Source organism: Amia ocellicauda, chromosome 6 (genome assembly GCF_036373705.1).
Source record: "Amia ocellicauda isolate fAmiCal2 chromosome 6, fAmiCal2.hap1, whole genome shotgun sequence".
NCBI lineage: Eukaryota > Metazoa > Chordata > Actinopteri > Amiiformes > Amiidae > Amia > Amia ocellicauda.
Genome location: NC_089855.1, coordinates 29,730,291 through 29,752,882, shown reverse-complemented (window position 1 = coordinate 29,752,882; position 22,592 = coordinate 29,730,291).

Here is a 22,592-nt window from a genome sequence, read left to right as displayed (position 1 = left end):
AGCATTTTACTTGCATAAAACATGATAGGTGGTACTGGAACAATATTCAGTGGTTTAATATGGAGCCATAAATAACACAGGGATAGAGCTGTATAGAAAAAGCGTGACATTTTGTGGGCAAGTAGACCATGGTTAAGCAATCAACTTTCACTTTTCTTACATACTTCCATATTATTAACATGGTATACCAGAGGCGAGTTCACAGACAATAAAGCTTGCTTATAAAGATTGTCACCCCGTTCTTTCAACCGTATTGGGAGAACTGTGCAGTGAATGTTTTCCGCACATGCAGGATGTATGTTTCCATGGACAGTGACAGCAAACCCCAGAGGGGTCTCAATGTGGCAACCATTTGTGTCTCTGATTGCATGCATGAATTATAGTATGTGGTACACAGCTGTATGAATCTGTTTATGGGTCTGCCCTGTGGTAAATAATGTTATTCATGGGCACATTTTAATATTTGTATAGTTGCCAAATTTGATTGCTCCACAGTGCAAAGTTTTTGTTATACTTCTTGATTGAAGTGGCCAGCTCGCTGCAGGAGCACATCACAACGTTCCTGTGGAACAGTACAGACTTTTGCCTGTTTCAAAGCTGGAAACAATAGTTGTGTGGAGGAATATTAATTATAGGCCATTATATCTGTTCACAAGGTCACAGTAAATCACTGAAACATCACACATGTGTAGAAGTGAAGAGTGTTCACCAGATGTGTGTTTATGTGTGTGTGTTTTGTATGTGCATGAACAAAGTAAAGTAAAGCAGATGACAAGAACTCTTCCTGCCTCTGCTCATAGGCATCTCCCTTTGCTTCTGTGGTAACCCCACCCGGGACAAACCAACTATGTAATTGACGGGGGTGAGAAGAAGTGCAAAGTTGCTTTTGATTGGCTGGTTAATCAGTCAACGCTTGGTTACCTTGGGTAATGTCAGGTACATCCAAATCGATAACTTGAGTGGAGAGAGTAGAATTCCAACCAGGCCCTAAGATGGATAAGTTGCAGATAAAGTGACCGACCTGCCAATATATTAGTCAGCTATCCATATCTTCATTATGATCTCCCCTTGCTTATGTAATGGCTTGTTCTGAAGTGTGCACGCTTCAGAATATGAATGGTGGAAATGCCATATCTTCAAAGTGAAACCAACTTGTGTTTGGTTTGGTTAATATCCTATTTGCTCCTTTTGACCCATGTAGCAAACTAGCTGGCGACTGCAACTGTTACAAGAAACAATCCAAATTTGATAATTTTCCACTGCCAGGGCAGATCTGCAATGTGAATCTGGAAGGAACAATTAAAATAGCAATATTTAGATAGCGTTACAAAGTTATAAATATGTACTTATGTTGTTCTGGTCCTTGAAAATGGTTGCCTGTAACTCTGCCACACTATCTTTGAGGCTTGTTATTGACTTATTTAGTTATTGTAAGCATTACCATATTGTATTAGCATATCTTGCATATAAAGGGAAGCATACATCATTAAAGCAGAACTGTACCAATCAGCACACTAATACTGGTATTAACACAAAAGGTGCTTTTACACTGATATTTCTGATCCAGATCAAGTGTATCAGAACATTTGATCAGGATCTGTGGTGCCGCAGCTACACTGCCATTTGATCAGGATCAACTGTCAGCAGCCCCAAGGGTCTCCATATGTGCACTAGCACTTAAGTCAAAACTTAATTATATGTATATATTAAGTTAGTCCTTTAGAACACAGCTATATCAAAAACGGACATTTTATCTAATTACAAAATATTCCAACGCAAGTTAAACCAACGCACTTGCATATTATTTTGGAACCAAAGCATTTAAAATAAAAATACAATTGTATACACTACCGGTCAAAAGATTTAGGACACCTACATTTTTCCAGTTTTTATTGAAATTTACAGTTTAATGTCTCAATATACTCTGAAATGTAAGCATATGGAATCGTTTTAACAAATTTTTACCCCTTAAACTGACAAACCCCTCTGGTACCCTTAAAAGGGCTCCAAATCCTTGTTCTTCTCTTTAATCCCATGTGTACTCTCCACTGTTGTGTTGTTTGCCAAGTGTTTGGTATCCCATGAAAGCTGAGACTCTCAGCTTTCTAACGATGTGAGAAGTTTGATTTTTTCATACCCCCTGTGCATTTACACCTACCCTCCCTCCGCATTCTGAAATGGGGGTGGGGGGATACTTGGTCTGAGTAGGAATACAAAATCTCAGAAAATATTGACAATTATGACATTCTGGAACCAGACAGTGTACTGATCAAAACAAGACCATCTACGTTTTGGTAGAAGCAACACACACCCGTAGAGAGCTCAAAATGTCAAGATGGAAAACTCTGTTCACAGTGTACTAATACACAACCATTTTGAATAATTGGATCTGAACTTCTCTGTGTTTGATAGAACATCAAATACTATATACTGGATTCATCATTAGGTTGTTCTGAACAAAACAACGCTATTTGCAAAGAAATCTGATCGAATCTTTAGCCAAGACAATACGCTTTCAAACGATGTGCGCAGTGTAGCTTCTATGCACAGGAGCTGTGTGTAACACTGCCAAATATTGCTTAAGAGGGTGTAGTAACACAGTACAAAACTCTGAAATGTACATTATTTTTCAGTTTCTTGTAAACTAAACTTTTTTTTTAACCTCTGGCAGTTTATCGCTTACCTTTGTACCAGGTTATTCACTGGACTGAACTGCTTAATTATTATTTTTTAAATAGAAAAATGCGGGTGTTCTAAAACTTTTGACCGGTAGTATATGTTTTTGCTAACATAATTAATTTTAACAATATTTTATTTTGAAAGGAAATAGGGAAGTGTTCTCTTATCTGCTCCACTGATGCAAAGGGTGTTTATCTGTCACCTGTCTCTAAAACAAACGCCGCTGCAGTGCATGCCAAAACTTGAGCCAGTTGGGGGTCCACACTGCCCAGATCAAATGCTACCGATGCATTTGATCCAGATCTGTACCATCTCCCTGAGAGGTACATTTGATACAATCAATGAGTGTTTACACTGCCATTTCTGAGCAGGATCAAATGCTACCGATGCATTTGATCCAGATCTGTACCATCTCCCTGAGAGGTACATTTGATACAATCAATGAGTGTTTACACTGCCATTTCTGAGCAGGATCAAATGCTATCAATGTATTTGATCCTAACCAGAAATGTCAGTGTAAACACTAAGCCAGATTTGGAGCCCTGGAGTACAGATTTACCCAGAGGAAGAAAAACATCAGCTAGTTATAGAACCACCACCCTGTTAAAACAATATAACTGAACATGTCAATGAGGGCCTCTTTCCTAGGTTTCCTTTCGACTGTATTATGAGACTCATCTGACCTATAGCTGCTGAAGTGCACAGTGTAATGAAGATGTCAGCATAGGCCTCCTGTGAGCAGTGAATGATTCCCATTCCAGCCAGGAAAGACCTTCTTTGTTCTGTGTTGTTGAAGGAATAAGAAGTGTTGGTGTTAGTCAGAGGAATGATGGGAGATCTCTCTTGGGGAGCAAAGAGGGGTGGTAGATTTCTTTTATGAATCACTGCAGTCAGGAAAGGGGATCTGTTTCTAAGTGGGACTCGGCCCATGTGTCAATAAACTTGTGGAGTGGAGACCCTCAAAATACATTAAAAAAATAATAATTAAACTTATAAATAATACTACTGCTACTTCCACAGCTATGTCTGGGGGGCTGACGGGCAAAAGCAGACAGGGAAAGAAAACACCCAAAACAACAACTTCCTTATGGTGAGGCAACCACATGTCTGTGTTTTGCCTGTGCTAATTTCACAAGTCTGTGCAACTAACTTTTTTTCTCTCCTTTGAGCTTCCAGTCCTTGAACTAGCTATTATTCCGACTGCAGGAGTAAATTAGAATAGAATATATACAGTATCGATTTCTCTCGCACCAATGAATAAATGTATGCGTGCACATACCGCGAGGGAAAAAAGTACTTGATCCCCTGCTGATTTTGTACGTTTGCCCACTGACAAAAAATGATCAGTCTATAATTTTAAGGTAAGGTGTATTTTAACAGTGAGAGACAGAAAAACAACAACAAAATCCAGAAAAACGCATTTCAAAAAAGTTATAAATTGATTTGCATGTTAATGAGGGAAATAAGTATTTGATCCCCTATCAATCAGCAAGATTTCTGGCTCCCAGGTGTCTTTTATACAGGTAACGAGCTGAGATTAGGAGCACTCTCTTAAAGGGAGTGCTCCTAATCTCAGCTCGTTACCTGTATAAAAGACACCTGTCCACAGAAGCAATCAATCAATCAGATTCCAAACTCTCCACCATGGCCAAGACCAAAGAGCTGTCCAAGGATGTCAGGGACAAGATTGTAGACCTACACAAGGCTGGAATGGGCTACAAGTCCATCGCCAAGCAGCTTGTGAGAAGGTGACAGCAGTTGGTGCAATTATGTGCAAATGGAAGAAACACAAAATAACTGCCAGTCTGCCTTGGTCTGGGGCTCCATGCAAGATCTCACCTCGTGGAGTTTCAATGATCATGAGAACGGTGAGGAATCAGCCCAGAACTACACAGGAGGATCTTGTTAATGATCTCAAGGCAGCTGGGACCATAGTCAACAAGAAAACAATTGGTAACACACTACGCCGTGAAGGACTGAAATCCTGCAGCGCCCGCAGGTCCCCCTGCTCAAGAAAGCGCATGTACAGGCCCGTCTGAAGTTTGCCAATGAACATCTGAATGATTCAGAGGAGAACTGGGTGAAAGTGTTGTGGTCAGATGAGACCAAAATTGAGCTCTTTGGCATCAACTCAACTCGCCGTGTTTGGAGGAGGAGGAATGACCCCAAGAACACCATCCCCACCGTCAAACATGGAGGTGGAAACATTATGCTTTGGGGGTGTTTTTCTCCTAAGGGGACAGGACAACTGCACTGCATCAAAGGGACGATGGACGGGGCCATGTACCGTCAAATCTTGGGTGAGAACCTCCTTCCCTCAGCCAGGGCATTGAAAATGGGTCGTGGATGGGTATTCCAGCATGACAATGACCCAAAACACACAGCCAAGGCAACAAAGGAGTGGCTCAAAAAGAAGCACATTAAGGTCCTGGAGTGGCCTAGCCAGTCTCCAGACCTTAATCCCATAGAAAATCTGTGGAGGGAGCTGAAGGTTCAAGTTGCCAAACGTCAGCCTCGAAACCTTAATGACTTGGAGAGGATCTGCAAAGAGGAGTGGGACAAAATCCCTCCTGAGATGTGTGCAAACCTGGTGGCCAACTACAAGAAACGTCTGACCTCTGTGATTGCCAACAAGGGTTTTGCCACCAAGTACTAAGTCGAAGGGGTCAAATACTTATTTCCCTCATTAGCATGCAAATCAATTTATAACTTTTTTGAAATACGTTTTTCAGGATTTTTTTGCTGTTATTCTGTCTCTCACTGTTAAAATACACCTACCATTAAAATTATAGACTGATCATTTCTTTGTCAGTGGGCAAACGTACAAAATCAGCAGGGGATCAAATACTTTTTTCCCTCACTGTACATCTATGAGAAAAGACTCACTGGTTCATAAGGCTCGACAAAGGGAATTCTCAGTCCATCTTCCCAGCCTCTCTGCACAGAATGTTGTTCTAATATCAGGATGTGGAATGTCTTGTTTAAACACTGCTGCACCGGACATCTGCTGAGTAACGTTTCTGTATAACAGTGCAATATCTACCCAGAATTCCCGTTGCAAGGGTCCAGACACACAAATTCAAACCACTACCTGTCCAGTAGTCTTGGTAATAGTTTCCTGTTACAACCAAATGCCAGTCTTTCCATTTATTATTTTTGTATTTAAATTTTTAATCAGGTGCCCAAAGCATTGATGCCATGCGAGTCTTCTGGATGAGGGGATTTTCACCATCTCCTATATGCTGGCAATAGGGAAAAGGTCTTAGAAGAAGAGGGAAAAAAAAACTGTAGTCCCTTTGACAGTCCAACGTTCAGGAGTGTAGAACTTATCCCAAACTAAACATGAATATGAAAAGTGAGCTTTGGAATGTGGAAAAGTCGAGATACACAGATACACAGAGGGGTAGCTAGTTTGTTACATTGATCATCTAACGTAAGTATTGTTCAGACTGTACAATGCACTAGTTAGACCTCATCTGGATACTGTGGACAGTTCTGGGCTCCACAGTTCAAGAAAGATATCGCTGCTCTAGAGGCAGTTCAGAGGAGAGCAATCAGACTTATTCCAGGTCTGAAGGGAATGTCCTACTGAGAGACTGAGGAACTGAACCTTTTCACCCTGGAACAGAGGAGACTATGTGGGGACTTGATTTGAATCAAACCAGGGGATCTTTTCCAGATCAGCAGGGACATACGAACCCGGGGACAGAAATGGAAATTGGGCTTGAAGGCATTCAAGACTGAAAACAGGAGACACTTCTTCACACAGAGAGTTGTCACAATCTGAAACAAACTCCCCAGCGATGTGATTGAAACTGAAAATTGGGAAAATTGAAAAATAGACTGGATAGTATCTTCGGATCAATTAGTTATTAATGGACACCAAACGAGCACGATGGGTCAAGTGGCCTCCTCTCGATTGTAAACTTTCTGATGTTCTTATGTACAGTTGGGTCCATAAATATTTGGAGAGTGACACAATTGTCATCACTTTTGATCTGTATGCCACCACAATGGATTGGAAAGGAAACAAACAACAAGATAGAAGTATAGACTTTCATCTTTTATTTGAGGGCAGTTACAAAAGTTGGCAAAATTATGACAATTGTGTCACTGTACAAATATTTATGGACCTAACTGAAGATCATACATAAGATACATAAGATGTATTCAGCATGTTTCCCCCCAAAATGCTTAGTGCACACTTTTGTATTCAGCTGATGTGCAGTTCCCAAATGTTTTCAAAATAAATTGTGAGATTGATCTAGCCATTCGTTTATGACCCATTCAATTTATTTCCTGTCACTTTCCCACAGGACAATGCACTGTCTTCTCAAAAAACAAAACCTTGACATCCCAGCAGTAGAACTATGCAATTTGCACCTCATCACATTCCAGGCTATCTGAAGCACTTGGCCAGTCCCAGAAGGGTGTGACTAGTTGGCCAACATGTCTACTACACAGCATCTCTTTACTTCATCTCAAAGGTTTGCATGTGTCATCCTGCTGATATCCTTGAGCTGCACCTTTAATGTAATAATTTCCTTAATACGGCATTTTAATATCAATTTCAGATTTGGAAAAGTAATACATTTTGTGTTGCCCATAGGTTTTGTGCTTAACTTGGCCCTTGCACATTTCAGGAGCTACAGTTGGATTTCAGTTGGGTTTCATTTCAGTAAATAGTCATTCCAGTTCAAAACATATAAACTGAGAGCTCAGCAGACCCTGATCATCATGAGTAACAAGTTTGTGAACTTCTGCTTGAACTCTTTTAGGACAAAGTGGTATTCTGCATTACCTCAAAGTAGGCAATAGTCAAATGTATTGGCCTAAATTCAAATGGCTCACATAGTTCAGCTAGACACACAAAACAAAATGTATGTTGCTCTCCCAGATTTCAAGCCAACGCGGCTTGGCCCAGTGTATTTATTGTACAGTATGTGACCTGATTAAATTGACAGTCATTTTAACAACAGTGTATTTTCACTTGGTTTTAAAAGAGATGTGATTCTCCTGTTGTGCGGGAGATAGGCCCTGAAGTTACCTTTATTGTAACGTGGGTGTTATCAACAGTGTATGAAACTAAACAAATGACAATGGGTAATATCTGGACACCAGGAGGTTAATCACTTTGAGAAGCTCTTCTTTAGATGCTTTCCTTAAGGCATCAGAACTGACATTTATTTGTTAGGCCACCTCTGACAGGCTTTGCAGTAACATAATTAAGAACATGCAGTGCTCATAGACCTGCCTATAAATGCATGGACGTCTGGTTTGAATTGAAACACAGATTAAAGAATGGCATGCTTTGCTTTGAGAAAAAGGATTGGGTTGACTTTTAAAGTCTCTCCTACATGCAATGAAATGGCCCTTTTAACAACACATATTAGCTATCAAAGTCCACATTGGATATCTTTGAAATGTTCTTTTTATTTAGGGAAACAGAAAGCAGATTGGAAACACATTTGTATCCTCATGAATTGAACATGTAGATGAAGTGAGCAGGGGCTGATTTAACTCCCTATTAGCAGGCAAGAGCAGCTGAAAACTATGAAGATGTGCAGACAGCATTAATCAAAAGCCTATTCAAGATGTTAGTTTTATGATTGTTGTAATTTTTTAGTTCCATAGACAGGAGCTTGACTGTGGTTTTCTCACAATTTATTCACAATTAAATTTTAAGCTGAACCAAAGAGGATAAAACAAACAAATGAAAACATGAACCTTGCCATGCTTCAGCATTAGGGGTCACTGCTGGAAATCCTGTCTGACACTGGGCCCACATGTGTGCCCTGCACTTTGGGAGCTACCAGTCTCGCCCAGCTGATGATAGCCCAGATTGAAAGCAGCCATGCCTGTAGTGCAAGGTCCACCCTGCTCTGGGAGTAAACATATTCACTGGATTACCGCACTGGGGATACCCCATACCTAGATTTTTAAAGAGGCCCAGGTGCTCAAAATCACCAAATGTGAACTCATGGCAATATTTCCAACTTGTAAGAGATACTCATCTTTAGTCCTCTCAAAGGCACTGAAGCCAGTTAAAAAACATCTGTACAATAAAAAGGACTATAAATCTCAAACATGCAACATATAAGTAGGGCCTGAACTCTTTTGATTTTGATTTTCCTTGCCTGTAAATCTTAATCGGCCTTTGCTAAGCCCCATCTGAATCCTAAAGATGGGCATCTTCTGTCTAGTTTATGGTCAAGGACAAGGTCCCAGGAGAACAGTGACACATCGGAAAGGAAATACCAGTTTAGATTGGGTGGATGCAAGTGATTCATGTCATTGGTTAACTCTTTGATATTCCAATGACAAAGGCAAAATAGACATGAAAGTAAAAAGAAGCAGATTTGTTTTGTCATTAACATCTTAACAAAGATTCCTAAGACAAAAGCTCCTAACTCACCTGAAGCACTTATCAATATCTTCAAGTGAACGGCTTCCAAGTGAATGAGGGCATGTTTTACATCTTTCTCATCTGTAAATAAGATTAACCTACCCTTCTCTGCAACCTTTTCATTAGGTCCAAACTTGTTCACTCATCACCCACCACACACATACATTATCACACATGTGACCTGACGTCATTATTCTTCTCTTACTCATACATAAATTCAAGAGTAATTTGAAGCCATTAGTGTAAAGCATAACTAAAAACATTCCTACAACCAGAAACTAGATTCATTTTCTACATGCTGCTTGGATTTGTGTTTTTTGGTACTTTAGTACTCCCTTATAGTGTGGTAGGGGCCTAGGCATTTTCTACATTCTTGAGCTTAGATTCACCCATGACCCTGGAGCCCAGTTACCATCTACCAATGACCTCCATGTGTCTCTCATTACCACAGAGCTCCACTCACACACAGGCAAACTGAGTCTATGAAGCAGCTATTTACAGGAATCCTCAGTCTTTGTGCCAGTTACACCCTTGTCTGTTTTCTTTATCCCATGCCCTGACTCTGTACAGCACTCTGTGATGATCTGTTCACGAAGAGTGCTATACCAAATGGAAATTGACCCACCTTTCTACTTGTTATCTCGAAATTCCCTTTGGTGATTGATTCTCTCCCTTTGTTTTTTTGGTTTTGTTTGGCTTAAAATGAACCGAACAGGACTTCGCTGCAGCCAGACATCAGTTGTCCCTTCTGGGATCTGGGATTTGCTCATTGTTATTCTGTGGTTTAATTATGCAGGTGCTTTGCTTCTATGGTTTTAATCATGGACCCCCCTTTCCCCACACACACACATACACACAGCCACCCCTCAATTTTGTTCATGTTTATCATAAAAGAATGAGGGATGGGGGCGTGGACTGTGCGTCAGAGAGTTAGAACTGTTTGCTCTGGCTCACCGTGATTGTGAATGATGTCATGTTGCATATGTTAAAAGATCAGGCCACCTCAGCAAAAGTGGGGGTAAGGCTCCTGGGAAATGTGTGCTTTTGGATTAAAGATGGTTAAACAATCTTCACGCTTATAGTTACAGTAATGCAGTAAAATCGCTCTGTGAAAGATTAACGAGGGGTTTGTAGAGCTGATGGCGCCCTACGGCAACAAAAACATGTTTGGCCAAGGAGGGATTACATGTGTTACTGTCACACTTTGAAGCTATTGTTTGGCCTTTACTGTATACAATTGCATAACACAATAGGGTCATCAGATGCTTATGTGGTGGGTTAAAAAAGAAAACCGTTAGGGGAATTGAGCAACTGGCGAGTTGTTTATGTGTAATAAATACCATGAGACCAATTTTCAGGGGGAGCGGAGGTGCACCTCCATTTCTCCAAGCTATGGATAGTATTGCATAGATTCGAACTATATGCAGAAGTCTAGTTGAGATCTTCTCGTGGGGGAAAGGAACACATTTTTTTTTACTTGGGAATTAGAGATATACAAAAGCAGATCCCTTCTTTATGATTAAGCCTCGATTCAGGAAGTAGGCAAGTCACAAAGATACCTGAAGTACCTAAAGCTTCCTTCATATACAAACACTTCACTGGACAATGCTAGTTTTGCAACAGTATTGATGCAGATAAAGTGTACTACTAGAAGTATTGGGAAAAGACAAAATCCAGAATACAGGTTGTTCAAAATCTACGATACAGGTCTAGCTTTGAATAATCTTTGCAGTTCTATCTATGGATGGCCTAAGGGAGTTGGGGCTAAATTACCTCATTATCAGTCTAATGTTCTGCCCTTCCATCATAGCTGTATTCAAAAGTAATTTACAAGCCCAATTGTAGGACAGAATCTCCAAGGTTATGAATGAGGAACAAACCTTGTAACTTTTGATACATCTAAAGAATAGTCTACCTAGAAATCACACAGGATATGTATCACAAAATGTTTAAAAGCACTCCCAAACACAGAAATGACAATAGAGAAGATGGCTGATGACTTAACTGAAGAACAAACTAAACTTCCCTCTGTACCTAATTTTCCTTGAAGGCCACCTGAGCATAAAGCCTTTGCCAGTTCAGTTCCCAGTTTGGCTCCTTTGGAGCAAGTCATTGTTGGTGTTGTTCTATGGTTCTGGCCTGTTTCTCTTGGCCTCAATGTGAAGAGTCATCTGCTTTAATGATCAGGGACTAAAGAAATGTGCAAATCATTAGACTGGGGCATATTTCTGCAGCATGTTCTTAGTGCTATCCTCATGCGATTAGCTGGGATGAAGTCAAAATGAACCTCCCAGATTGATTCAGTGGATAGAGAGACAAACTACATTTTGCATGCAGATATTCTATTTAAACATTGTGGATCCATTTTTTACACTTTGGAGGAAAAGAAGAAGAAAAAAATCTTAAAAGGTAGAAAATATCAATCAAGTTCTGCTCAAGTTCCACTTTGAGTGTACATAGGAGAAACTCTTAGCGGTTTTATTGAGAATATGTTTTGGTGAATTTTGTTGCTTCATAAAAATGTATAACTTGCATTAACATTTTAGCACATGAACAATGCCAATTTGAGCTCTCTTAGCTGTATGGTACAGTTTAACATCCCAGAGGTGACTGAGTTCATCTGCCTGGGTTTATTCTTCAAGCTAATAAAAGGTTTCCTGTCCAATCCTCCGTGCCGTATATTACAAGGCACTAACCATCTGCATGGCAGGCCTGTGTGGCTGCTACTCCAGACAGACACCTGTTTGACTGTAATCTCCTAGAAGAGGCAGCACTGTGCATCAAGGGGATACATGAGTAAGCTCACTGGTATTCTGCGGTGAAAAGCATTCTTTCAAAGATTTTCCGGAAAGTTAAAGAAGCCACAGAACAATTCGTGCAATGCAGAACATCATTTTTGAATATCAAGTATGATGAACATGGACTTTTTCTTTGTATCTTGGGGACTAAAAAGTAGGCCAGTTATAAAATTATTTTGACATCGTTGTTTCTTTTTTATATAGACCGTTCATTAAGGTGATATTACCAAATGCACAAGTTTTGTGATGAGCACATTAGTAGGCAGAGTATTTATGATATTATAAAATCAACGTTTTTTGTTTTGTTTCCTAATGCAATAAAATGCAATAAAATGTAACCCCGGCCCTGCAATGTTTTACAGAACACATCCATCAAATGTTTCCAGTTATTTCTGTGAATGACACTGGAAAATGTGTTTTCATTCCCTGGGATAAAAGACAGGTTTATGGGAGACCTTTCTGGCTGAGTTTACATCAATATTGACTTTGAAAGCCTGGTGTTAAAACTTCAGGAAACTTCAAGTTCATTTTATAGACAGGGTGACACTTTGTCTGTGTGTATTTGGAAGTGATGATGATGCCCTTTATTCCAAGTAATTTGATTTCATTTTAGTTTTTGCTCTTAATGTAAAACATAATTATCTACTGAATACACTGCTTTGAAGCCTGGCATTTCATTTAAATAAATACAAATAATTATTTTAAGGTGGCCCTGATACATTGAAATGAATGTCACCCAAAATGGTGGAATAGTACAATTCCTTTAATAATTTCTTCTGCCTTTATGATATGAAAATTATTTGTCTACTGTCAGCCCCAGCATAATATACATTTTCAAAACATACTAACATGAATGTAGTTGCTTCTGTACAGTATTTGGTGTTTTCACAGATTTCTCTGCTCTACTATCAAATCTGATAATGTATATGGTGGGCCACTATATATAAATAAGATATAAAAAGTAAAATAAAAGTAGCGAAACATCACATGGAGGGCAATGCCAGGAACTGTGGCTGGGCTGCTGGGCATGTCCACCAATCAGTTTCTTTGACTGACTATGATTGGAGCACTGTGGAAAGGAACCCAATCAAATGTCTGCAGTCACCAGTCTAAAATGCTTTGCTATGTAGTTCTGCTGAGTTCAGTAGCAGATGAGGAGGGCTTGCAAGATCTTTAAGGATTGGTGAAGTTCATCACCCCTTCTGGCCATAAAGGTCCCCCTGTTTGCCTGTGTTTTGGATGTTTGCTGAGCTGATAAAGGGAGCACTGATTCTTACTGCTGCCATTCCTGCTGTGGTTTCTGTGTTTTTCCTGCAAAAGAAACTTCTTGCAGCTTTGCCTCTTCATTTCAATTTTGTTTTTAAGTATGTTATATTTTTCTTAATAAGACTGAAGTCACTGACCTTAAGCGACCTGACCTGAAACAGTCTTTGCCCAAGTCAAAGAACACAAAGAATAATACTGAAAGATTTCAGTTTCAAACAAAGAAAGTAATATTTATTTTTAAATAAACTTTACGATATTTAGAAATCCTAAATATTTTGTTAGGTGGTATTTTAAACCCTGATTTATGAAGACAAAAAGTTTTGATTAAGGACTAGGAGTGAGTTTCACTGGGTATCAGAATTTTATAGAGCTGTGGCTTGGGGGTGATCATTTCAATTCAGAAATTGAGGTCCATATCCGGTACTGCAGGGAACTTGTGATTAATGGATAAGCTATTATTTTGTGTCTGTTTGCCCAGGATGTGCTGCAAAGTGGGTGTTTGGGGTGAAGGAGGAATGCAAAGTTGCCGGATACGTCTGAGGCGTGACATTGGGGTTGACCTCCTCCAAAACTTAAAAACTCCAATAGATGGACACGAGAACCAGAGTGGTCTGATCAGACAATTCATCACACTTCGAGACTCTCCAATGTAATAGGGCAGTTCTTTAAAGTCCACCTTGTAGTAGCGGGAATAGAAGAGCCCTCTCAATATAGATAGGCTACAGCTGCCTCAGGTTTGGTCTGGTCTATATTGCCTTCATACAGGCCGGACTAATGGGAAGTGAATGTTAAAAAGGATTTATAGCTTAATCCATCTTCTGTCATTTACAGGACAAAATGGTGGATGAAACTTAAACCTGTTGATGCCATACTTTCATTTATTTTATACATAGTTTCTTTTTTTTTCATTGCTTCCCAAAAGACTGGTTATTTTGTATTCTCTCTCTCTCTCTCTCTCTCTCTCTCTCTCTATATATATATATATATATATATATATATATATATATATATATATATATAATATTATTGGTTTAATGTAAGAAATGTTGAGTGTGGGATAAGATAGTAGGATATTCTCATGAGGCAAGGTTACGCTCTTGTGGCTAATTATCGCATCGCATTTTACCCAGCAAGCTCTTCTGACCGCTTCTGCCGTTGTGGTGTGGGCTTCACTGTTATTATGGTCACTTGATGGGAGACAGCAAAATATAGTAATCATCATTTTTGTTTATTTGTTTGTTTGTTTGGAATGAGTCCCAGATTTTGTCCTTTACCCATGGAGAAAGAAAGCAACCTGAAACTGAGGATCATATGGAAACACTCAACAGCTTCATAATGATAAAAAGTCAAAAGATTTATGATCTTCACATGGAAAATGATTGTGGATGTAACTTTGTTCTGATCCTGGTCTACAAAACCCTGAGCTCCGACTCTTTTCAGAAAATACGGAAGAAGATGCCAGGCTTTTTTTGCACAATTCTCTGTTTATAAGGAACTTAAAGCTGTTTGTGTTTCATTCCAAGGAGAGACTAATAGAGACACAAATCGTCGTTTTAAATTCACACACAGTACTGTGATATTTTTCAATATTTCTTCAGTGCTCCCTATGGCGTAGCTACTTCATAGCTTTAAAAATGTTATACAACAGTGTCTACCCTTCACCACACAACCTCCACAGTGAATAATGTATTTCAACCTCAATCCACCATTTTAAAAATGAACCCAATCTACCTATGAGGCAATCCTATTATTTTAAGAAAGATCAGAAGCAAAAAGTAATGATTTTATAACCCTGCCCAGTGTCCAGGCTAATGGCCAATTCAGGATTACATCTGGTCTTCCTTCTAACTCTGATGTAGTTGTCTAAATAAGGCTTCACTTTCCCAGTTTGAGAGGCTGGTGAGAACAATTTTACACTCCTACCACTTAAACATGTTGAGGACATTTGTTGGGCTGCACAGAGTAATACAAATGCAATGGATGATAATTGTTATTTGTCTCCGCTCCCAAGTAGGAAAACAAAGTTCATTTATGAGTCTAGCCTTCAGTGCAAACTTGGCTTTTCTTCTGTAGCATCAGTTGCAACACTCGCCTTGGTCATCCAACACCATTTGCAATGCGTTAGCTCAGCTGGATATCCCGAGTCATGCGGCCAAGATGCTTCCCAGAGGCAGGAGCAGGAGCCAACCTCCACCCACCATGCTCAGAGCTGTGGCAGGCAAGGACAGTCCATTTCAGATTTTAGAGCACTGCAGTTGCTCACACCAGAGGAGGAGATGGTTTGGGTCTGTCTTGCTGTCTGTCACTGGTGTGGTAAACCTTCTCTTGGCTGGATTACAGCATTACAACACGTGTTCTCTGGATGCTAAACTGCTGCCTATTCCCGAATTTTATCTAGGAACGCCTGGTGACAGGACTTTCCTTTGCTCTGCCCCAAGAGTGTGGAATGCTCTCCCGAGGTGGTTAGTCAACTCAGGGTCAGTGGTTATATTTAAAAAGATGTAACAGATGCCAAGACAAATTTCAATGAGGTAGCATATTTGGAAACTGTGTATTAGACAAATAAATAAGTATACTAAAAAAGGCGAAGTATGTGTAAAAAATTAAAATTATTTTTTGTTCCCTTTTTTATTTTATATCCAGAAACCCCAAATGCAAACCATTCCAATTACTCCTTCCACAAACATTCTGGACCAAACATTTGAACTGATAGGAAGACCTCTCCCAGATCCCTGACATTCGTTTAAATGTAGGTCAGATTTCTGAAACGATGAAAGCCTGTGGCCTTCATGAATGTATTGCACTGTTTTTGTTCCATAAAATGGAGAACGATCTGGATTGGCAAAGTAAAACAAAATATGCAAATGAAAAGATGAAACATATGCCGAATATTATAAAAGGCAGATGTTTGTTGCACTTCAAATGAGTTCACAGCCCCACAAAAAAGATTGTTTCTCTACATATCATTGACCTTTCTCCACTTCCACATGGCGCACATTGGTTTCAGACATTTGACTTTCCATCTAGAAGCAAGAGCAGCTGTGTCTGCAATTAAGAGGACTCTGACAGGGACTAAATGCACAACAACAAGCCAGGACTGCAAGGACTACAGAAAGACTGAAGTTTAGCTGACAGTTTCTGTTCTATGGTTGCTACTACTGAAATGTCCCCTGGGAACATTGCAACAGACAGAAGTGTACCCTGGGTAGGGAGTGGGTTTTGTGTGGGTTAGATGGAGGTTTGTGGATGCATCTACAGTAAGTGTAACATACACTTGGGGGGGGGTGGTGCCATATTATTTTTAAGTTACATTTCTTTAATAGCCTAACTCTTTAAGATCAAAGCAACGCAAGCTTGCCTGTTATGTGGTCAGTGATGTCAAATAGTGATGACTGGCCCATTGAAAAGATGCTAACCATAATCATGGGTTAAAAAGAGAGATGTAGAGCAAGCTTTATCATAGAATTATTACCCAACTAGAATATTCCTGGTCTGGTATTGCTGTAAAAAACTAAATAAAAAACATATCATGAACATTGAATATGCTTGTACTACAAACTCTACATTATAGAACTTGTCAGCAGAGCAAGGATTATATATATATTTATATAAATAAACTTTGAATGTAGCACCAAATGCAACACACAGCTGAAACTCATTGGAAACAATTTCGTCTATCTAAATAATGGCATTTAGTTAATTTAGAACCAATGAATCTTTTCTGTAATGAGGTAATTCGAAGCAGAATCATTTCCAAAGCATTTGTATTTCATTAATGTATAATTCACAGAGACAGAGAGGGGGAGAGAGAGCACAAAGAGAGAGCGATAACACCTGGGTTTGTTCAAGCTTTTACTGTAAGGTAGCGAGAAATTATTTTAATTAGTTATTTGATGTATTCATAGCAAGCCTCTATTTGCTCTCTATGGTAGTATATAAACGTAGGCCTCTTCCTGGCAACCTCCTTCCACAGACCCAACCCTTGAGCACTGCGGTCACACCACTGCATGTTCCAGATATAGCAGAGCACCACTGAGTGACCATTGTAAATCAGATCATGCACATTGTGAATACTATAACCCTGGCCATATAATGTATAACCAGCCCTTCCCTTTCCCACCAAACTCTGGGGAAAAGTCACTATTGACTATTGACTAGTTCGGCTTTACATATGAGGCAAGACACACAGACAAACAACATGGCTTCTGTGGAATATTTGGGGAGTTGCCACTTTAAAAAAACATTTGTGATTAGAGGTCAAAGGACAGAGAAAGGTCATGGGGAGAGGAGAAGAGGAAGAGGGAGTGTACAGTGAAGGAAATTACCAGACCTGTGAACACTTCACAGATTCATTTAGACGGGCCTAGTTGTAAGAAGTCTCAACAAGCAACCATTTTTCAATCCCTGAAATAAGATAAACCAATTGAAACTCTGCTCTGGATTGTTTGTTTCCAAAGGGCTTTCTTGTAAACAGGTGGGCCCATGAAAGCCCTCAGTGCTGAATCCACCAAAACAAAGAGGAAATTCACTCCACACCTGTGGAACCGAGCTGCCAATACCAATATTAAATCCCATACATCATGTTTATGCAGCCGTTATTTCAATGTGTGTTTATTCTCCAGTGAAAGGTTTTGCCTTTGTGAACATCTGGATCATCAAGTTTCTGGAATTTTCCAAAACAACTTTTTAAAACGTTTTTAAGCTAATTTACTCATATAATTATACATTTGTGCAGTGTGGCAAAAATGTATAATGACTTCACAAACACGGCACAGTGGTGACTCAAAGTGGTGTTCAAAGTTTGTCCGTGAATCTTCCTTGGCTTATCTTTTTCAATAAATAAAGCTGCATCACTATTTTAAATGAAGGGATATGGATTAATATTTTCCCATTATTAAGCATCAACCGGCTAAAGATTGTGATTTGAATTCATAATTAAGAATGTTCATGGTCTACATCTTGTTTAACCTGACAGCCATTCCCTTTATTTCAGATTTACTACAACTCAGAGTTACTCATGAGTTTCCCCAGCTTTGGAAACTCAGGGCCACAGTGTGGAAAACAGAGTCCTCATAAAACACAACCTCTTCACCGGTCACAAGTTCCTCACATCAGCACAATCCTCACTATAGGCACTGTTGAAGAAAACTGAATCTTACCCCCAAACTTCTTCTACGTCATACATTGCATGTATTATACAGTATTGGCTTCTAATGAGCCAAATGTCTAAAACAATGCCTCTGAAAGCCCCAGCTATACAACCCAGGAATGCTTTCATTGTCTTCATTGCATGATTCCAGAGTGCTGACATTACAGTTGTGTATTTATAAAAAGCTATGTATACGTGTGTTTTAAGATATATTATCAACATTATAATCTGTGTTCATGAATGCCTTTGTAAAGATTATGCTGGTGGCATGCACTTCATTGTGAATGGCTGAGTAGTTCTGGATGTTAGGTTCAAGTAACTTAGGAAGCCATATTCATAGGCAAGTAGTCTTTCAAATATTTATTCCAATAGTTTATATTCTGACTTCTGTCTTGATTTATTAACAATTCTTGCTTTCATTTCAGTAAGTCTGCTGTGAGGCAGCATCCCTTGAATGGTGCTATATTGAAATAAAGGTTGGGCAGTTGACTGAAAACATAGTGTTTCAGGTTTCAAATTCGACTGAAAGAAGCTGCTGAAATAAAGGGGTTTCAGTCCTGCCTTCACAGTCTTTGGCAGTAAATGTTTAAGCCTCTGTTGTCAGCTATGATGTTCTGAGAACAAACTTAAGTCAGTCTTCTTCAGAATGTTCCTAATGAGAAAATTAAAAACAAGCAAATAAAGTTGATGCTTCTCAAGTTTTTTATTTTTACCCACAATTAAAGGATAATTAACTAGAGTCAATTGACTATGTGCTCAAACTATTCCACATTATCTTATTTACTGCCACCACAGAAAATAATGATTTGACTACAGGCCCAAAACTCAAAAGCTTAAAAGTTTGTAAAGTATAAAAGCAAGAATAATCTAGACAGTAAATTGTAGTTACTGCAATGTAACTGCTGTTGAAAGAGTGTACTGAATTCTGTTTGGAGCTGACAGAATATTGATGCTGTGCATAACTGTCACAGCTGAGGTGAGCTCAGTGTGAAACATGTGACCAACTACAGCACCTCAATTGTTGAGCCAGTGGGGAACTCGCAACCCCCTTCGCCATCTTTCCCAGGGCAGGGTGAATTGGATCCCAAGACAACAGCAGGAGGCAAGTAATATTTTATTTAAGCAGGTATGATGTAACATGCACAGGGCATGTGCAAGACAAGTGGCAATTACACACAATCAGGGAAGATAACAGGCAATAAATACACTAAATCTAAAACCCACCTTTAAAATTCAGGGCACATAAGACTAAAATACCCTGACCTAAACAAAGAAACAAAGTACCAAATAAAGCCCTATTGATATAAAACTAATCTTCCTATACTGTAAACATTCACACTAAGTGGCAACAGATTTAGAGGCATCTCTGCCAGAGACTCACAAATACAACGAAAGGAGTTCACAACAAGGGATACTGTTCATTTACTTCTGTCTTATCAGGTAGCAGCCACCCCACAAACCACCTACAGGTAAGCGAGATGCCTTCTCTGGGATAATTTCTCTTTGGTGCCTCCAGGGCTGGTATCCGTTTTGGGCCAGGCAGAAACTCGGACTGGCTCAGCACCGATTCTAGGAGAGATACAGATTAGTTGTATTTGGAAAACAGTCTCTGCAAAATAAGCAAATATGAAGGTCTTTCCTTTTATTATAGGTTGTAAATCCCGCTGGGCAGGTCCATCTTTCTCCCACAGCCTCTGAACATCACATCTCTGGTCCACTCTGTTAGTAGGGTTCCATGGCTCTTCCTTCAATACAGTTCCCCGGCATCTGTTGTTTAACTGTCCAATACCCCGCTCCTTCCTCCAGTGCATGCTTGCGTCTCAAAGTGCAGTGCACTTGCTGGCATGTTTTTGTCTCCAAAGTGAGCTTTTATAAGCAGAACAATAGGGTCAGGGGTGCAGGTGATGGTATACAAGGAGGTGATGCGGGGAAGTCCATGTAGGAATGTGGCCAGGCGGCGTATGTTTGGCTTAAATAACACAAGTGAAGCAATAAACCAATTCAAAAACAATTAAGGAATAAAGAATAAAGGAAACCAAAACAAGGTTATTGATAAGTGGAAATAACAAAGAGAAACCATAAAATAAGATCATTTAGTTCACTCAATAAAAATTAGTGAAGAAGGTACCCAACAAACAATAATTACATAAGTGATTAAGGCCAGTAATGCCCCACTCTTGACATAATCATATGTTTTTTTTTTGGTAATAATGTTTGTATGAAAACTCTGTGGATTTTCATCCTATGAGAAGCCTCGTTAAGAGCACAGTGTGGATTCAAAAAAAGTGGAAAGAAATGTTGAGCTGGAGGGTGGGAGGAGGTGGAGGGCTCCCCACGCACAGCAGACTCAGAGATAGCACTGGTCAAAGACCGTCTGTCTGCACTGCAATAACTTTGTGCAGATGTAAGACAGTACAGAGAGTACAGTCCAAACATCTCTCACGGCACTGAAGTCAGAGGGGCTACTGTAGTCACAATTCCTGGAATAATCCACTGTGGCCCTTTTCTATTCTATGTCATCGCATAGGAGCAATTCAGGTCAAACGGACATGTTTTTAAAAGTGCTTGAGCTCTGTGGCATTATAATAAACTGCTACAGCACCTTAGTGCCTATGGTACACAAAATATGATCCTTCTGCAATGCATTAGTGTCTATGCCAGACCCTGTTCCAAGCATACAGGCCGAGCCAGCAGATAACATTGCCTTCATGTTTGCTGTTGTGCTGCCCAGGCATTTAATCTGTCTGTCAAAGTTTCTTGCTGTAACGCTGCCGATTCCCTGTGTGTCAGAGAGAGAGTGGCCAACTCCTTGCATCAGTCACTGGGAACAATTGCTGAACGATATCTGTTTTCTATTAAACGAGCAGTTGCTGCGCTCACGCCTTGGCAGTGCTGTACCCACAAAGAATCACTGCTTGTTAGTCGTCTTTATTGACTAACTCTCAAAGGGCCACTGGAAACATAGGTGTACAGGATGCAGATGCAGATACATACATAGTTGAGAACTCACTTAATTTATTGGAGCAGATATGTAACCCCTTGTACTCCATGACTCAAATTAAGTTTAATTCAAAATAATTGATTATTGCGACCAGTTCATATTTCACACCTATTCGAAATAATACTGAGAGTTTGCTGTTTTGGGCTGTTTTATACTCTGTACTGTCACAAGGACACAAACGCCTTCAATTGTGTCCCAAAATGATAAAAAGTCCAGTGGCAAGCTACACATTCACCTGATTAAAAACAGAATGTTCATTTTATTTTAAAACACTGATTTATAATTTTGTATTATATGCATCCACAATTATTAAGCCGGATCTGTGCAGGATCTGTTTTCTGAGACAGCTCAACTGGCACGGTGTACTGGAGCAGACGGATTTAATTAATAGTCAAAATCTCGTAAAACAAGATTCACAACTCTGGCTGGAAGTTAAGAAAACACTTTATACCTGTGCAAGTTTTTTATAGGAACCCATCCCTTTACTGGGACTTTCATAATCCTGGTTCTCATCCAGGATATTACATCTTAACATGGTAGATAAATTAATCTGACCTTTTTCTTAGCTTCCGTTGTAAAGTTTATGTGCCATAGTCTCTGGCTGCATCCCCAACCGCTGGTAATAAAAATGCAGTACTTTAAGAGGCTTGCGTGTGCAAGAATAATCTTTATGATTCATTGTGCTTCTCAGATTAGGATATAATGGGTATTGGGAATGGTTATCCTATGCCCCTTTACTGCATCATTAATTACATGTTCCTAGCCAATTGTAAAGGCCCTTCACGTGGGAATGAAGTGAAGCAGACCTGATCAGAGAGGAAAGAAGTCTAAAATAAGTGGACCTTCAACAGCAAGATGTATTAGTGCCATACACTTTGTGAACATTTCTGCTTACAAACTCTGTTATGGTAACCAACAAGGACAGAGCTGATGCTGACGGATTTGCCGTGTTTGGTTGCTGTTGTGATACGGTGTTATAGAGACAGGTGGCAGCAGATCAGAAGAAATCTAAACTGAGGGTTACTTGGAAATAACAGTAAACGCATTACTTTATTATATTCGTACAGTGGCCTACATCTGTCTCCATCGTGCACATGTCTTATTTAAAAAGAAATGCTTTCAAAATATTGGCAGAAAATAGTCACAGAATTCAAGCTTTGGGAGTTTCTCGCATATGATTTTAATTACCTGCAGTTTAACTGTAGAACATGCATTGTTTGATGAAGCAGCAGCACAACTCTTTTGTTTGCTGCCATTGAATGTTTTATTTAGCAAGAAAAATAACAGTAAATC